Genomic DNA, 18,115 nt, shown 5'->3' with positions numbered 1-18,115 from the left:
AGAAAGACATCCCACAGCAATCTACTTTATTCTGGATATAAGTAAAGTAAGCATGACCTAAGAACACAGATTGAGTTAACCCTAAATTCCATGTTCCAATATGGTAACAATTTCATGAAGTGTTATAGTAAGAGAAGTCATAAATCATGGGATTCTTCACATACATTGATGGACCCCCTCAGAAATCTCTGAGGCTGTTACCCTCTGATGATAATCTCAGTCTTTTAGTTGGTGCAATTCAGTCCTCTGCTCAATTAATACATCCCAAAGTTTACACTTTAGGTCATATACAAAGGTCAGTTAGTGACTAATAAGGACTCTAAAGATAATCTGCATCTGGCCCTGGGCCTGAAGCACTTCAACCTCTGCACAGTCATTACAGTTCTAATCAGTTAATCAGCCTTGCAGAAGATGTTGAGGAAAGTTCTTTATAGGAACATCCATTCACGAGCACATTTAGGAAATCAAAATTGATGTTTGTGTAACCATAGAAAATACTGTTTTTTTTTTCTATTTTTGTACCCCCTGAATTATAGCAGATTAGATTTTGTAAACTCAAGTTGATTTCTAAGATACTTAGGGTGAAACAATCCTCCCCCAGAGTTCCTGGAAAAACAAACAACATTCTAGCCACTTCATTTCTGCACTTAGTTTCGAAAATATTGTTAAAATTGCTATTTTTGGTGATTGAAAGTGTGTGTGTGTGTGTGTGTGTGTGTGTGTGTGTGTCTGTGTCTGAATACTTTGGAGTCCTTTAGGAGGTAGAGGCTTCTAGAAGAAGTAAGTCACTCTAGGTGGATTTGAGTTAGTTTAGCTTGGCCCCCCACTTCCTGTTTTCTCTCTCAGCTTCCTGTGTGAATACTAAATATGGTCTGGCTGCCTCCCCATTGCCTGGTTGGGTGAGCCTCATACTCCTGGTACAATGCCTTCACCATTATGACAAACTCTGTCCTCTGGAAGTATAAGGCAAAACAAACTCTTTTCTTTTCTAAGTTAATGTTTTGGAAGGTCAGTTTTATATCTTGGCAAAAGAAATGGAAGGAATGTAATTGCTAAAATACTTTCTGCTCAGCAAACTTAATAAGTAAATTTGAAAGATTAATTTTAGAATTAATTAATTAATTAATTTAGAGCTCCCTTTGTATGATTTCTGGGCTTTTTTCTATATGAGGTAGACATATGTTTTGTCTGTATTGACATGTATTTTTATCCTTTATTATATGAGGTAATTGTCAATTGATGATATATTTTTGTTGTAAATGAAGTTATGAATCAACATTTTAATATCTAACTTGGTGTACAAATTATAAGATTATCAACATAAAACTAGTGTCACAAAAAGGCAGTATTAGGTTTTAGGGTCTCTGTTTCATTGTATCAATAATAAGAATATTTGTGTTTGGAACAGAAAATGTTCTTGTAATATCTATAGATATATATAAAATCTATGTAATGATAACAGATATAACATGACAAAATGTAGAAAGTTTGTCTACTTTTCAGTTTTCAGATAAGTTTATATGAATGTACAATGTCTATGTCTATAAATGTCATTCACTATTTGTTTGAAATATAGAAAGAAATTGATAAGGCTTGTAGAAAAATAAATCATAAAGGAAAAGAACTCTATGTTTTTAGCTTAACAAAAGTACTGTTTATAAGGGGCTTTCTCTCCTTTATAGTTAAAGCAGTTAGACTTAGAATATTCATTTTATTTTAATAAGATAGGAAGAGGGTTATTTTTAAAAGAATTTAGAGGCCAGGAAGTTGATAAAGGCACTTGCTTCCAAGCTTGGCAACCTGAATTGGATTCCTGAGACCTAAGTGGTAGAAATTATTCACATACATGGGTGTACACACATACACACACACACACACACACACACACACACACACACACACACACACACACCATTCAATAAATTAAAAATAATAAAAACTATTTAGTACTTTATGTGTGCTGTTAATTTTCTCAGACATTTGGCAAAGTTAAAGTTTATTTAAGTATCAGCTTATGTTAAAGTATTATAAATAATCACTTTTTTAGGTGCTTGTTGAAATATATGAAACATGAAATAAACCCTCTTAAGCACTTCAGAGTGTACAGATCAGTAATTTTAAATACATTCACACTTTTTATATTGAAAATTCATACAATATTCACTGGTGGCAGTTTCCCCTCTCCATCTCCTCCCAGATCCTCCCCACATCCTACCCGTCTGACTCTGCACCTTTTTGTTTTTTAATCTTTAGAAAACAAACAGGTAAATATAAAAAGAAAACAAACTGTAATTTTTTAAAAAAATAAAAAAGCACAAGAAACACACACACTCCATAAAAACACAAAATTAGAGACCATAATATACAAGCAAAACACAAGTAACATAAAAAAAAAACATTATAAGACAAAAAGTTCTACAAAAACATCATTGAGCTCTTTTTGTGTTGGCCATCTACTACTAGGAGGGAACCTGTCCTTAAGTGTGATATTTATACCCAGTGAGACACTATTGAAGAAAGGTGACTTTTCCTTTGCAAGTGGTTGAAATGATGATTTACAAGCAAGTATTTTTAATTGATTTGAGGGATGGAAGGTGACTCAGTGGTTAAGATCAGTGATCATTTTTACAGAGAACCAGACTTTGTTTCTCATCACCCATATCAGGTGGCTAACAACCACCTGTACCTCCAGCTGCAAGAGATATGATGCCATGGCCTCTGTAATTTCCTGTACTCATATGCCTGTACATAAGCAAATACACATGATTAAAAAAACAAATATTTTGTTTTAAAAAGTGATTCAATGCATTTAACTATCTATGTAACTTCATATCTCTATAGACATATATAGAGCTGTGTGTCTAAACTTTATGTAGTACATAAAAATTATCAGAATTAAAGGCATGTTTTACATGAAAATCTACTGAATGTGCGCTGTGTCCTTCCTTGTATTATGCATGATATTTGTGGATGAGGCCTATTTCACCACAAGACTTTTTTTTTTCAATTGCTCCCATGTTGAATCCCTTTATTTATTTATTTTTATTATTATTATTATTTTACAACACCATTCAGTTCAACATAATAGCCACAGATTCCCCTGTTCTCCCCCTCTCGCCCACCCCTCCCCCCAGCCCACCCTCCATTCCCACCTCCTCCAGATCAAGGTCTCCCCCGAGGACCAGGGCTGACCTGGTAGACTCAGTCCAGGCAGGTCCATTCCCCTCTCCCAGACCGAGCCAAGTGTCCCTGCATAAGTCCCAGGATTCAAACAGCCAACTCATGCAACGAGCCCAGGACCTGGCACCAATGCACAGCTGCCTCCCAAACAGATCAAGCCAAATGACTGTCTCACCCGTTCAGGGGGCCTGATCCAGTTGGGGGCCCCTCAGCCTTTGGTTCATAGATCCTGTGCTTCCATTCATTTGGTTATTTGTCCCGGTGCTTTATCCAACCTTGGCTTCAACAATTCTCGCTCATATAAACTCTCTCCTTTCTCACTAATTAGACTCCCAGTGCTCCACCAGGGCCCAGCCGTGGATGTCTGCCTTCAGATTCCTCAGTCCTTGGATGGGGTTTATGGCACCACTATCTGGGTGTCTGGCCATCCCATCACCAGAGTAGGTCAGTTCCTGCCGTCTCGCGACCATTGCCAGCCGTCTTTTGCGGGGGTATCTTTGTGGATCTCCGTGGGCCTCCCTAGCTCTCTGCTTCCTCCCCTTCTCACCTTCTCATGTAGTCTTCATTTACCATGGTCTCCTATTCCTTGTTCTCCCTCTCTTTTCTTGATCCAGTTAGGATCTCCCACTCTCTTTTCCTCGACTGTCGCCCTTCATTGTTCCCACTCATGACCAGGCTGTTCATGTAGATCTCGTCCATTTCTCCGTGTCTTTTTTTGGGGTCCCGTTTTCCAGGTAGCCTCACTGGTGATGTGAGTAGCAGTCCAGTCATCCTTGTTCCACATCTAGCATCTTCCTATGAGTGAGTACATACCATATTTGTCTTTCTGAGTCTGGGTTACCTCACTCAGGATGATTTTTTCTAGATCCATCCATTTGCCTGCAAACCATGTGATGTCATTGTTTTTCTCTGCTGAGTAGTATTCCATTGTGTATATGTGCCACAATTTATTTATCCATTCTTCAGTTGAAGGGCATCTAGGTTGTTTCCAGGTTTTGGCTATTACAAACAATGCTGATATGAACATAGCTGAGCAAGTGCTCTTGTGGTATGATTGAGCATTTCTTGGGTATATGCCCAGGAGTGGTATAGCTGGATCTTGGGGGAGATTGATTCCCAATTTTCTAAGAAAGCGCCATATTGATTTCCAAAGTGGTTGTACAAGCTTGCATTCCCACCAGCAGTGGAGGAGAGTTCCCCTAGTTCCACATCCTCTCCAGCATAAAGTGTCTTCAGTGTTTTTGATCTTAGCCACTCTCACAGGCGTAAGGTGGTATCTCAGAGTTGTCTTGATTTGCATTTCCCTGATGATTAGGGAAGTTGAGCAATTCCTTAAATGTCTTTCAGCCATTTGGGATTCCTCTGTTGAGAATTCTCTGTTTAGTTCTAAAGCCCATTTCTCAATTGGACTGTTGGTCGTTTTGATGTCTAATTTCTTGAGTTCCTTATATATTCTGGATATCAGTCCTCTGTCAGATGTGGGGTTGGTGAAGATCTTTTCCCATTCTGTAGGCTGTCGCTTTGCCCTGTTGACCGTATCCTTTGCTCTACAAAAGCTTCTCAGTTTCAAGAGGTCCCATTGATTGATTGTTTGTCTCAGTGTCTGTGCTACTGGTGTTATATTTAGGAAGTGATCTCCTATGCCAAGGCGTTCAAGACTATTTCCTACTTTCTCTTCTAGCAGGTTCAGAGTAGCTGGATTTATGTTGAGGTCTTTGATCCACTTGGACTTAAGTTTTGTGCACGGTGACAGATATGGATCTATTTGCAGCCTTCTACACGCTGATATCCAGTTATGCCAGCACCATTTGTTGAAGATGCTTTCTTTTTTCCATTGTACACTTTTGGCTTCTTTGTCAAAAATTATATGTCCATAGGTGTGTGGGTTAATGTCAGGGTCTTCAATTCGATTCCATTGGTCCACATGTCGGTTTTTATGCCAATACCAGACTGTTTTTATTACTGTAGCTCTATAGTAGAGCTTGAAGTCGGGGATTGTGATGCCTCCAGAAGTTGTTTTATTGTACAGGTTTCTTTTAGCTATCCTGGGTTTTTTGTTTTTCCATATGAAGTTGAGTATTGTTCTTTCCAGGTCTGTGAAGAATTGTGTTGGTATTTTGATGGGGTTTGCATTGAATCTGTAAATTGCTTTTGGTAAGATTGCCATTTTTTCAGGGACTTAAAGTTCTTGTCATATAGGTCCTTCACTTGCTTGGTTAGTGTTACCCCAAGGTATTTTATGTCATTTTTGGCTATTGTAAAGGGTGATGTATCTCTAATTGCCTTCTCAGCTTCTTTGTCCATTGTATATAGGAGGGCTACTGATTTTTTTGAGTTGATCTTGTATCCTGCTATGTTGCTGAAGGTGTTTATAAGCTTTATCAATTCCTGGGTGGAATCTTTGGGGTCACTCAAGTATACTATCATGTCGTCTGCAAATAGGGAAAGCTTGACTTCTTCCTTTCCAATTTGAATCCCCTTAATCTCCTTATGTTGTCTTATTGCTCTGGCTAGAACTTCAAGTACTATATTGAATAAGTATGGGGAGAGTGGACAGCCTTGTCTCGTTCCTGATTTTAGTGGAATTGCTTTGAGTTTCTCTCCATTTAATTTGATGTTGGCTGTTGGTTTGCTATATGTTGCCTTTATTATGTTTAGGTATGTTCCCTGTATTCCTGATCGCTCCAACACTTTTATCATGAAGGGGTGTTGGATTTTGTCAAATGCCTTTTCTGCATCTAGTGAGATGATCATGTGGTTTTTTTCTTTGAGTTTGTTTATATGGTGTATTACATTGATGGACTTTCATATGTTGAACCACCCTTGCATCCCTGGGATGAAGCCTACTTGATCATGGTGGATAATTGTTCTGATGTGTTCTTGGAGTCTGTTTGCCAGTATTTTATTGAGTATTTTTGCATCAATGTTCATGAGGGAGATCGGTCTGTAGTTCTCTTTCTTTGTTGCATCCTTGTTTGGTTTAGGAATCAGGGTAATTGTAGCCTCATAGAAGGAGTTTGGTAATGTTCCTTCTGTTTCTATTATGTGGAACAATTTAGAGAGTATTGGTATTAACTCTTCTTTGAAGATCTGGTAGAATTCTGCGCTGAAACCATCTGGTCCTGGGCTTTTTTTGGTTGGGAGACCTTTAATGGCTGTTTCTATTTCCTTAGGGGTTATTGGACTATTTAAATAGTTTATCTGGTCTTGATTTAACTTAGGTATGTGGTATCTATCCAGAAAAATGTCCATTTCTTTTAGGTTTTCCAGTTTTGTGGAGTAGAGGTTTTTGAAATATGACCTTATAATTCTCTGGATTTCCTCAATGTCTGTTGTTATATCCTCCTTTTCATTTCTGATTTTGTTGATTTGGATTCTCTCTCTCTGTCTTTTGGTTAGTTTGGATAAGGGCTTGTCTATCTTGTTGATTTTCTCAAAGAACCAACTCTTTGTTTCATTAATTTTTTTGTATTATTCTCTTAGTTTCTAATTTATTAATTTCACCTCTCACTTTGATAATTTCCTGGCGTCTATTCTTCCTGGGAGGCTTTGCTTCTTCTTGTTCTAGAGCTTTCAGATGTGCTGTTAATTCACTAGTGTGGGATTTCTCCAACTTCTTTATGTGGGCATTTAGTGCTATGAATTTCCCTCTTAACACTGCTTTCATAGTGTCCCATAAGTTTGGGTATGTGGTGTCTTCATTTTCATTGATCTCTAGGAAGTCTTTAATTTCTTTCTTTATTTCTTCCTTAACCCATTGGTGATTCAGTTGAGCATTATCCAGTTTCCATGAGATTGTAGGTTTTCTGTAGTTTTTGTTGTTGTTGAAATCTAGCTTTAAACCATGGTGGTCTGATAGAACACAGGAAGTTATTCTGATTGTTTTGTATCTGTTGAGATTTGCTTTGTGGCCAAGTATGTGGTCGATTTTAGAGAAAGTTCCATGGGGTGCTGAGAAGAAAGTATATTCTTTCTTGTTAGGATGGAATGTTCTGTAGATATCTATTAGGTCCAATTGGGTCATGACATCAGTTAAGTCCTTTATTTCTCTGTTAAGTTTCGATTTGGGAGATCTGTCCAGTGGTGAAAGTGGGGTGTTGAGATCTCCCACTATTAATGTGTGGGGTTTTATATGTGGTTTAGGCTTTAGTAATGTTTCTTTTACATATGTGGGTGCCCTTGTGTTTGGGGCATATATGTTCAGAATTGAAACTTCATCTTGGTCGATCTTTCCTGTGACAAGGATGTAATGTCCTTCTTGATCTCTTTTGATTGATTTTAGTTTGAAGTCTATTTTGTTGGATATCAGGATGGCTACCCCTGCTTGTTTCTTAAGACCATTTGATTGAAAAGTCTTTTCCCAGCCTTTTATTCTTAGGTAGTGTCTGTCTTTGAATTTGAGATGTGTTTCTTGTATGCAGCAGAAAGATGGGTCCTGCTTTCGTATCCATTCTGTAAGTCTATGTCTTTTTATAGGTGAATTAAGCCCGTTGATATTAAGAGATATTAGTGACCAGTGATTCTTCATCCCTGTTATTTTTGGTGGTAGTGTGTGTGTACTTCTCTTCTTTGGGGTTTACTGTTGTGGCTTTATCTATTGCCTGTGTTTTCAAGTGTGTATCTGACTTCCCTCGGTTGGAATTTTCCTTCTAGTGCTTTCTGTAGGGCTGGGTTTGTGGATAGGTATTGTTTAAATCTGGCTTTGTCTTCGAATGTCTTGTTCCTTCCGTCTATGATGATTGAAAGTTTTGCTGGGTATATTAGTCTGGGCTGACATCCATGGTCTCTTAGTGTCTGCATTACATCTGTCCAGGTCCTTCTGGCTTTCAAAGTCTCCATTGAGAAGTCGGGTGTTATTCTGATGGGTTTACCTTTATAGGTCACTTGGCCTTTTTCCTTGGCTGCTCTTAATATTCTTTCTTTATTCTGTACATTTAGTTGTTTAATTATTATGTGTCGAGGGGACTTTTTTTGGGGGTCTAGTCTGTTTGGTGTTCTATAGGCTTCTTGTATCTTCATAGGCATTTCCTTCTTTAAGTTGGGAAAGTTTTCTTCTATAATTTTGTTGAATATATTTTCTGTGCCTTTGAGTTGGTATTCTTCACCTTCTTCTATCCCTATAATTCGTAGGTTTGGTCTTTTCATGGTGTCCCAAATTTCTTGGACATTTTGGTTCATGACTTTGTTGGCTTTAGTGTTTCCTTCGACTGATGAAACTATTTCTTCTACTGTGTCTTCAATGCCAGAAATCCTCTCTTCCATCTCTTGCATTCTGTTGGTTATACTTGCATCTGAAGTTCCCGATCTTTTACTCAGGTTTTCTATTTCCAGCATTCCCTCTGTTTGTGTCTTCTTTATTTTTTCAATTTCCCTTTTCAGTTCTTGGACTGTTTCCTTTGTTTGTTTCATTACTTTTTCATGATTTTCTTTCAGTGCTTTATTGTTTTCTTGCAGGACTTTATTGTTTTCTTCCAGGAATTTATTGTTTTCTTGGAGGGCTTTATTGTTTTCTTGGAGGGCTTTATTGTTTTCTTCTAATTTGTTTGCCCTTTCCTCTAGTTGTTTACAGTGTTCTTCCAATTTTCTTGTCTTTTCCTCTACACAAGCCTCTACCTTCTTCATGAAGTTACTCATAAGGCTACTTTCTTCTGCTTCTTCCAGTTTTTGGTGTTCAGGTCTAGATGTTGGAGGTGGGCTAGGTTCTGGTGATGCTGTATTGCTCTTCATTTTGTTGTATGTACTTCTGCCTTGACGTCTGCCCATCTCCTTGTGGTTCCTTCTTAGTCTTATCAGTGTACTTGTTTCACAAAGAGCTGACAGATTCAGGAAGACTCTCTCTCTTGTCCAAAAGGGAGTTCTCTTGTCCAACTCTCTGGTCCAGAAGGGAAGTCCGGGGCAGGCTCTGGTCCAGAATGGCAGTCGGGGACAGGCTGGGAGCTGGGGGCCGGTCTCTAAGTCTCAGGAAGTGGCTGTGGTCTCAGGCAGATGGGCGTGGGGGCAGGGCGCGGAGATTGCAGGGGCTGCCGGGGGGCTTGGAAAAGGGGATCCCTCCCGGTGGGGCTAGAAGGGGAGCTGCCCGGTGGCCAGAACCTGGTGCCAAGTTGGGCAGGTCTTCCCGGAGTGGCTGGTGCCCAGGGATGGGGTCCAGGTTGAACCCAGGTACTCACCCCTGGTCCAGGAGAGAAGTCTCACCACAAAACTTAATGAGAAAAACTGAGTAGGGAAATGTAACCATCTTGGCAGGAATGAAGATATTCAGGAGACATTTTGGGCACCTCTTTTCATTATCAAACTACTGAGATTTTGCTTTGTAAGGAAATGAACCTTCTACAGGAAGGAAAAGACTAGGAGCTACATGCCAGAAAGAGAAGGGATTTGTCTCCCAGAAAGGGATTTCACTTGGTACTGACAACTTGTCAAGCCACCTTAGAGTAGAGACTAGATCCAAGACAATGACCATGAGTGGGATCCCATCATTACCTAGCTATGCATATCCCTGGACCCATATTTAATTCAAACCTCATGTTAGAACTCTAAAGGTGGATTTGGAGTTGGGGACACTGGACCTCTTTGATCTTCCTCTCAATGTGTGTACATTGAATAAACCTATTCTTTCTATTCATGAAGTCTTATTTATGTGACCAGCTGAGCAAGATAGACAAGCTGGACTTGTTAGGAGTTGCTGGGGTCCATCTTCTGACTCTCCCAATTCTGGGACCAATCTAAACTTCAATTCAGAAGTATCAGGATCGGGGTATGTTAAGTTCCATAAATGGACCCACAGGCTGAAGGCTAAATTTGTCTATCAGAGATCAGCAACACCAACCTGACCAGCAACAGTGGCTAACACAACCTGGATTGAGGGTTGTAAGATGGTGTAGACATCTGGATGATTGGGCAAGGTATAGCCCACTCCCCAGCTTTCTTGGCTCCCTTACTACTCAATTCTAGGACTCCATGCAGATCAGGAGTCCCAAAGGATACTCTCAGTCATATGGCATATGAAGAAACATGCAGAGCAGAAATACTACTGGAGGACAGCAGACCGAGAATACTTGGGCACTATTGGTATCTGTGGTGGTTTAAATGAGAAATATCCCTCATAGGCTCACGTATTTGAACACTTGGTCTCTGGTTGATGGTGGTGATTGGGAAAGTTATAAAACCTTTAGGAGGTAGAGGTTTGCTAGGAAAAGAATGTCTCTGGGGATGGGCTTTGGGTGTTTATAGCCTTGGCTCACTCCAGTTTGCTCCCTTTGCTTCTTCATGTTCATGGAAATGTGATTTTTTTCAGTTTCTGGCTCTGGTCCCTGCTGTCATGTCTTCTCTGCAATATCGGAGTCTCCCTCTGGAAACACAGCTAAAATAAACTCTTTAATTCCTAAGTTGTCTTCGGTCACGTAGTTCTGTTACAACAAGGGAATGTTACTAAAATTGATACTGGAACTAGCCTTTTGATAGGAAGAAGATACATTTCTTTTGGGGGAAATGGGGAAGATAATGGATTTTGCAACTAGCAAAAATGATTCATTACTGTAATCAGAGCTTCGGACGCTATTCTAGTAGGATCCCAGAAGACAGTAGTAATGTGTATAATATGCAGTGAGAGTACAGCTCACGAGGTTTCAAACAGAAGCAAGGTCTATAACTACAACTAGGCTAGAGGAGGCTCTTTGTATGATGTTTTGTCAGAGTCTGGCTGCCATCTATCTTTGTCATCAGAACTTATGTCAAGCTAGATTTAAAAGCAATGGATTCATTACCATGACAGAGGAAATTTCAAAACAGCCTGATATTGAGTCTGTGGTTATTAAAATAACTCTTCTTCAGGGCTACCATGAAAAGGATGAAGTAGCCCAGAAATAAGTACAAAGCATAGTTTGGAGAGCAAAAGAATATTAGGAGGCTTAATGGTAGAGTCAAGGCATATGCTGAAAGATAGGCTGTTAAGTTAAGAAGGTTAGCAATCTTAAAGAGAGGCTTGCTGCTCTGCACTGAAACAAAGGCAAGGGTGCCCAAGAGCAACATCCCACCTAGTAAGCAGCCAACCTGTGAAACAAGAAAGCCTAAGGGGTTGCTTGTCCCCAGAGGCAATTGCTTAACATAGAAAGGCTGGTGCTAACTTTAGGGAAATAATTCCTACCACAATTAACATCAGAAACAGTCAGACCTGTCCCTAGGAATAACCGCATCAAGGAATGGAGTGAAGATGTTGCAAAGCTAAGAAGAAAGAAATTAAAGAAGATGCTAGACAATGGAAAGACCCTTCATGTTCATGGACTAGAATAATCAGTATTTTGAAATTTGTTGTATTATCAAAATCAATCTGTGTGCTCTCCTTGACAATGCCAACAATACCTATATAGATATAGGGGAAAAAGTCATAAAATTCTATGGAAGCACAAAAGGCCAGTAAGTCAAAGCAATCCTGAACAGAGAGCACTTGCTGAAGGTACCATAGTACAATTATACTATTGAGCCACAGTAACAAAATAAGCATGGTATTGACACAAAATATATGTGTTGAACATAGAATAGAATAGAGGACCCAGACTTAAATCCACACTGCTACAGACAAATGATAACATGTGCATCAACATGCAGGGTTGGCTACATGTCCTAGATAAACCAGTTAAACAAACCAATTAATAGTAAAAAGCAAGTTAGGCTTGGTGGCCCATGCCTCTCAGCACTTGGGAGACAGAGGCAGGTGGATCTATGTAAATTCAAGACCAGCCTGATCTAAAAAGTGAGTTCCAGGACAGTCAGAGATGTCACACAGAGAAACCACGCCTCAAAAAACCAAAACCAGAACATACAAACAAATCCAAACAAACATAAAAAAAAATGTGTAAAAGGCAGAAAATTTATTTATTTAATTTGGTCACAACGAAAAAAGGGACAGAGAGATCTAGGTAATTCCTATCCCACACCCATTATTGAGGTCCTGAAATGAAGCTAACATTTAAATATGAGGCAAGAGATATTGCTAGCTAAGTGTCTAGCCAAGATGTGGTTCCACCCATCATTGTCTCAGATCGAAGTCTCTTAGTAAGTTCAACTGAAAAGTTGTAAATCTTTCTCCAGGAGACAAGATCCTTTTCTGAAAGGGAATTTTCTTCTCTGGCCAGACATCAGGTCTTCAGATCTGTCTTCTCCAGTATGAGATTTCTGGGTTAATTCTAATTTCTTGGGGTCCATGGTTTTAATAATTTGATATCCAAAAAGAGAGGCATGAGTGTTTATTTTGAATATACATATTGCTGTCAGACATACTGGTGGAATGTACAACAAAAGAGATAAGTAACCAATGAAGGGACTAGAAAAAAATTTGTCTGCTATTCACTTAGCAGGTGGTTAATGACTAGACTATATAAAGTACTAAGAAACAACCCAATAAATTGCACAATAAGCTGAACAGATGTGTCTCAAAAGAAGAAATACAAATGCTTAAATATATAAAAAATGTTTTCCACATGTTTAGCCCCTGAAAATACAAATAACAACTCCACTGAGATGCCATGTTACCCAAGTCAGAATGTCTATCATCTCTAAAACAAAAGCAACCTATGTTGGTAATGAACTGTTACTGAGTTTGTGAGCACTGGAGCCTCAGGCTCTGGCAGCCTTAAGACTCTAGACTTGGTCACCTGTCTATGGTGGTATTGTGTTCACCAAAAAATATTGTGAACCCTAATAAACTTCTCTGGGGTCAGAGACAGAACAGCCAAAATATTAAACATAGAAGTTAGGCAGTGATAGCACACGCCTTTAATTCTAGCATTCCAGAGGCAGAAATCCATGTGTTTAAGGATACAGCTAAGCATGGTGACTCACTCCTTTAACCCCAGAAAGCAAGCCTTTAATCCCAGGGAGTGATGGCAGAAAGCAGAAAGGTACATGAGGCGTGAGGACCAGAAACTAAAAGCATTTGGCCTGGTTAAGCATTTGGCCTGGCTAAGCATTTCAGGCTTTTGAGCAGCAGTTCAGCTGAGACCCATTCTGGATGAGGACTCAGAGGCCTCCAGTCTGAGGAGACAAGACCAGCTGAGGATCTGGCGAGGTAAGATAGCTGTGGCTTGTTCTGTCTCTCTGATCTTCCAGCATTTCACCCCAATATTTGGCTCTGGGTTTGATTTTATTAATAAGAACTTTTAAGATTCCTGCTACACCTGTCCTCAATAGGACAATTGAACAGGCACACAGAAAAAGGAGATTCATTCAATGTGGCTATGCCAGGAAGAAGAGTAAAGAGGTCCAGTGATTGCCCAAATCCATCTTTGTTCCTATCATCAGGTTGAGGTTTAAGTGTAAGACAAGAAATGCTCACAACTAGGCAAGACTGGCCAAGGCTTAATACCCCCCATCATTAAGTATAGTTGTCTGGAGATCAGTGTCTCCTACGAAGTAGTCTGTCAAGTTGTCAGGATATAAGTTCCTCTTCATCTTTCTCCCAGCACGACTTTTCTGGAGAAATGCTAATCCCTTAGGGACAATTCTTTCAATAGTTTAATATCCAATTTGAGGTGGGTACACATTTGACTTTTTAGATGATCTTCATGTCACCACAGCTATAGAAACTTTAATGATTGTTGGTGATAATGAATGTAAATAATTAATCTACCCCTTACAGACATAAATATACAAGATCCTTAAAAAACTAAAAATAGGCTCTTTTTCGTGGCACCTCCTAGGCAGTCGGCTGTGTCAACATGAAGCTGAATATCTCCTTCCCTGCCACCGGCTATCAGAAACTCATTGAACTGGACAATGAGCGCAAGCTTATATGTTCTATAAGAAGCGCCTGGCCACAGAAGTGGTTGCTGATGCTCTGGGTGAAGCGTGGAAGGGTTATGTGGTCCGAATCAGTGGTGGAAATGACAAACAAGGATTTCCTATGAAGCAAGGTGTGTTGACCCACGGCAGAGTGTGCCTGCTGTTGAGTAAGGGGCATTCTTGTTATAGACCAAAGAGAACTGGAGAGAGGAAGTGCAAGTCTGTTCGAGGATGCATCATGGATGCAAATCTCAGTGTTCTCAACTTGGTTATTGTAAAGAAAAGAGAGAAGGATATTCCTGGACTGACAGATACTACTGTGCCTCATCGGTTGAGACCTAAAAGAGCTAGCAGAATCTGAAAGCTTTTTAATCTCTCTAAAGAAGATGATGCCTGCCGGTACACGGTCAGAAAGCAATTAAAAAAAGAAGGTAAGAAGTCCAAGACCAAAACACCCAAGATTCAGCGTCTTGTTACTCCACGTGTGCTGCAACAAAAATAGCATCATATTGCTCTAAAGAAACAACGAACAGAGAAAAATAAGGAGGAGGATGCAGAATGTGCTAAACTTTTGGCCAAGAGAATGAAGGAAGCCAAAGAAAAGCTCCAGGAACAGATCGCCAAGAGACATAGGCTGTCCTCTCTGAGAGCTGCTACTTCTAAGTCTGAGTCCAGTCAAAAATAAGTCTTTAGGGTAACAAATAATACCTTAAAAAAACCTAAAAATAGAACTTAGGTATAATCTAGCTACTCCACTCCTGAGCATACACCTAGAGGAGTGAAAGTCAGGATGCAATAAAGATAACTGCATATCCATTTTTCATGTAAGCACAATATAAAAAAGATATTATATTAATTTTTCCTGGGAAGATGTAGACAAATGACCATTCACCTCAGACAGGACAGCAATGAAAGAACAAAGTACTGTTCTACCAATGCCCAACTTGTCCAATCAATGTGTTAATTGGACTTAGTCACAGAGCATAGGTGAACCAAACCTTTTATTGAACTGTCTACAAATTTGATCATCTGATAAGGTTGTCAGTGAATATGGAGAGATTAGAATATTGCAAGTCCAAATTACAGTTTGTATCATTCTTTCCAATTTATATCATGTCCTTCTATAACCAATATAGGTTTGTCTAGTACCATCTGCCTGGTTATGCACTGGGAACAGAGGCTAACAAGTTATAGAAAGTATTTTTTAAGTGTTTTAGAGACAGAACAATTGATTTTGACACATCACCTTTTGTGGTTTCTAAATGTTATAGGGTCATGAGTATTTTGGCACTCACAATCAAGGAGAAACAAAATGATAGTATTTTCTTTTATCCAGGTCTAACTTGAGATCAACTCTGATTAGTGTGGGCCTCAGGACCAACTTTTGAAAGTCTAAACCTAAGTCAGCCTATCTGCAGGTGGATGCACACAACCTGCAACCTTAATGAGTGAGTGACTCCCCTGAAGAAAGATAATACTGATTGATATTTTCCATTAGAGGGCACTGTTTATCCTCCTGTCTGAGATTAGGCCAGACTCTAGTGCAAACAGCATGTATTTCCTTTTTAAGGCTTGGGTCAAATTGATGCAGTCTAGGGGTATCTTGTTTACTGTCTGTATGAATAAAGGGACATATATTGGAACATTTTATATCTCCTTCTATAAAAGACTTGGCAAAAATGAAGATAGTAGGTGGGGCCACACCTTGACTGAGACTACTTGCATTTGCAGATCCTTGGCTCTCTAGTTAAACTTTCATCTCACTATAGGACCCTGAGGATGACTCAGGCAGGGGGTTTCTGGATCTCTTTGTCCCTCTTTCAAATATGGCCAAATCTAATAAATATCTTTTTAATGTTTTCCACATTTAATTTAGCTCTTATTATTGGCTCATTTAGGTAGGGTAGTGAGGCCTGGCTTGGAGCACAGGAAAAAGCCTTTTAGACTAATCCCTCTTATTGATGGAGAACTGAATTCCTCCATGTTTCTTAACCTCCCTCAGTAGTGGCAAAGACTGTAATATCCTGTAACATTGATGGATCTTCCTGCATTTTGTGTGGTTAATTATTGCTAACTGGAGGGCCAGCTTCCAGGGAGGACTAGGGCATGCAAAAAAAAAATCTGTAAATGTGGCAAGGACTAGACATTTTCCATCTGGGGTGGAAATAAGGAAACACCCACTTTCTGATGGTAACTTTCTCTTGTACTTCATCTGGAAAAAATCCTCTCTGAAAATCTCTCTTGTTCTCTCTCTACTTAGCTACTCATCCTCTCTCCTCAGCTCTCTCTACACATACAGCTACATATCCCTTTCAACACACACAGACACACAGACACACACACACACACACACACACACACACACACACACACACACACACCTCCAGTCAAACTCCAGATAATTATATGTTATATTTTCAGGGGTGAATCCATTCTCATAATACATGATAAGTCATACAGTTTCTCTCAGACTAGGGAGGTCATGCTGACCAGCCAGTGAGCAATGCTTGGCCATGCATATAGTTCTGAGTTAGTCAGGGCTCTCATACAGAGAATGACAGTGAAATTCAGGACCTAAATAATAAACAGTTTGTTGGCTAAACCATGAATGGTAGTGATACATGCAGAAAGTCAATTCCTGCAGACAACTATGTCTACCAAAGTTGCTTATGTCTGTCCTTGATTCAGCAATAAACACCTGGGAATTTGTCCTTGTTTATTCATCTCCAGGGGCAGCTCATTTGTTTTGAATTTATTCTGAAATCTAAAATAAACTATCTTTGTGACTAAGAATTCAATTACTTTCCTATGTCAGTCTGAATAATGAAAATATCCTAGTATTATTTCTATTCATCAGAATTATACAGCTTAAACAGAAATTATCTTCCTGACCATCTATAGCTGTATGTGTGCCCAATATATGGAATATTTACATGAGAATAACACACAAGCAGTGAGAAAACACCCATAGTAATTTTTTAGGGAAGAAAAGTAGTGGCATATGAGAAAAATTACAGACAGAAACAAACCAAATCAGAGTCAGTGACCTCCATGGTCTTTGCTATAAGTGGGGGCCTCCCATCAGAGAATTATTTGTCTGATAGATCGACTTGTTGAACATCAGTTGTCATCTGCTGTATGTTCTCATGGCCTCTGGTAAAGCCATTGCTACCAGCAGCTCTCGGCATCTAATCTTAGCCTGTCATGCAGGGCCTACCATTCAGAAAACTCTCTGATGTAAATAAATGTTGACCCTCATGTATCTGAGGTCGGCCAGCTTCTAATGATTACAGGAGTTTGGGAGGGTCCTGGCTCCCTTGTGGGTCATGCCTCTGATAACTACTTTAAATGTCAGGAGGTAAATTTTTATCGCCCAATTCATATGTAGAGTAGGGTAGGTACAAAGTTGGGGCATGGATCCTTTCACCAAATGAGAGACTTCCATGGGCTTTGTAGCATCTCTAGAATGCCAAGATTTAAGATCATATAGAGAATTAAAGTTGCATGTTGGAAGAAATCTGTGAAAGTCTAGGAGTAGGTGGCTACAGTATTATTTCTAAAAGATACTGCACTGATTTTGATTATGTGACAAAGGTGTGAGATTCTTTGAGCACGCCATGATAAGATTCCTCATCTTTCTCTTTTGGTGCTCAGCCCATGAGTTGACCCTTCAGGCTTGAATGAGCTCAAGGGAACAAAGTCTTAGTATGAGGAGAAGACCTCTGGAGCACCTTTCCACAACTGCTCAGCTTTTCCTCTCAGGAAGCCTTCTTTGTTACAGAGTTACCAAGACAGCTTTGCCTCAAGCCTGTGCTTTCCTAGGCCTCTGCTTTGTGCAAGCAACCAATCCATATCTAGCCAGACCAATTGCTTTCTCTATTCTAAGATCTCCAAGGTTTTGCCTTATTTGAAGTATTCACTGCAGTATGGTTGATCTATGTCACTTTGTAAGAGGGTGGTGGTGAGAAGATTCACTTCTTGAGACAACTTTGTACACTAGGGGTCAGGCAGAAAAGAAGAGCATAAAGGTGTTAAGTACATTGTCCAAAACTAAGTGAGGAATGATGGTTATATATTACATTCACAAAGTGTTTGTATAATTCTTTTTTTTTTTTTTTTTTTTTTTTTTGGTTTTTCGAGACAGGGTTTCTCTGCGTAG

At 39.5% G+C, this 18,115-nt stretch overlaps 1 pseudogene; it reads left to right on the top strand.

The window, feature by feature from the left end:
• The first annotated feature begins 13,892 nt into the window (after positions 1-13,892).
• LOC107400838 (small ribosomal subunit protein eS6 pseudogene) lies at positions 13,893-14,645 on the top strand (annotated as a pseudogene).
• Positions 14,646-18,115: the final 3,470 nt, after the last annotated feature.

This window comes from Peromyscus maniculatus, chromosome 2 (assembly GCF_049852395.1).
Source record: "Peromyscus maniculatus bairdii isolate BWxNUB_F1_BW_parent chromosome 2, HU_Pman_BW_mat_3.1, whole genome shotgun sequence".
Lineage (NCBI taxonomy): Eukaryota > Metazoa > Chordata > Mammalia > Rodentia > Cricetidae > Peromyscus > Peromyscus maniculatus.
Note: the sequence above shows the minus strand (reverse complement) of the source record. Positions and strands in the feature narration are given on the sequence as shown.